Genomic DNA, 1,058 nt, shown 5'->3' on the forward strand with positions numbered 1-1,058 from the left:
GAGAGAGCACTAACAGGGGAACAGTAGAGAGAAAGAAAGAAGCAAACTCCCCACTGAACAAAGAGCCCAATGTGGGGCTCAATCCCAGGACCCTGAGACCATGACCCGAGCTGAAGACAGATGCTTAACCAACTGAGCCACTGAGCACCCATAAGCACAAGTTTAATTCCCAGATCCAACTCTCCCTCAGTCCACCCTGCCAGCTGGTTAAGCCTCAGTTTCTTGGGCAGGGAAGTGGGGACAGGAGCTGTGTCTTTCCTGTACTTAAGTGAATTGATGCATGCTAAAGTGAATTGGTGAGTGAGTGAAGTCTGAATGGATGGAAGATATGGACAAGTCATCTAATAGGTGGCTGGCTGGAGGAGGGATGGATGGAGGGATGGGTATATGGAGGAATGGGTGGACGGAGGGAGGGAAGGAAACAGGGATGGAGGGATGGATGGAAGGGTTGAACGATGGGTGGAGGGAGGGAAGGAGAGAGGGATGGAGGGAGGGATTGGATGGACAGATCACAATGGTACAGTGGTCCCAGCTTGAGTATCATTTTGGATTCAGCCCCACCTTACTGATTGTGTTGATAATTAGGTGGGATGAGTACACATGCAGAATGTTACCTCATTGTTGTTTTCACAGCAATTAAGTGGAAAGCACAAAAACGTCTGTCCATGGCGAGTTGGTTAAGTGAGTTTCCCTAGAGTCATACAACTGAATACAGTGCACCATTAACAAGGATGCAGTTCTCTACGGCGGGCGGGGGGGGGGGGGGGTGTGAAGGGAATGTGTGCTGGAGGTGACATCATGGCCTGGCTCCCTGCTCTTTGGGAAGCCTCTTTCTCCCTCTCCCATTCCCCCTGCTTGTGTTTCCTCTCTTGCATTCTCTTTCTCTGTCAAATAAAAAAAATAAAATCTTAAAAACAAAAAAAATTGCAATCACATCAAAAAATACCTAGGCATAAATTTAACCATAGAGGTCAAAGTCTACACTGAAAATCAAAAGACAATGATGAAAAGATAAATGCAAGATAAATGCCCAGTTAAACGTATGGAAAGAGTATTGT

Source organism: Martes martes (genome assembly GCF_963455335.1).
Source record: "Martes martes genome assembly, contig: scaffold_131, whole genome shotgun sequence".
In the NCBI taxonomy this organism is placed as follows: domain Eukaryota; kingdom Metazoa; phylum Chordata; class Mammalia; order Carnivora; family Mustelidae; genus Martes; species Martes martes.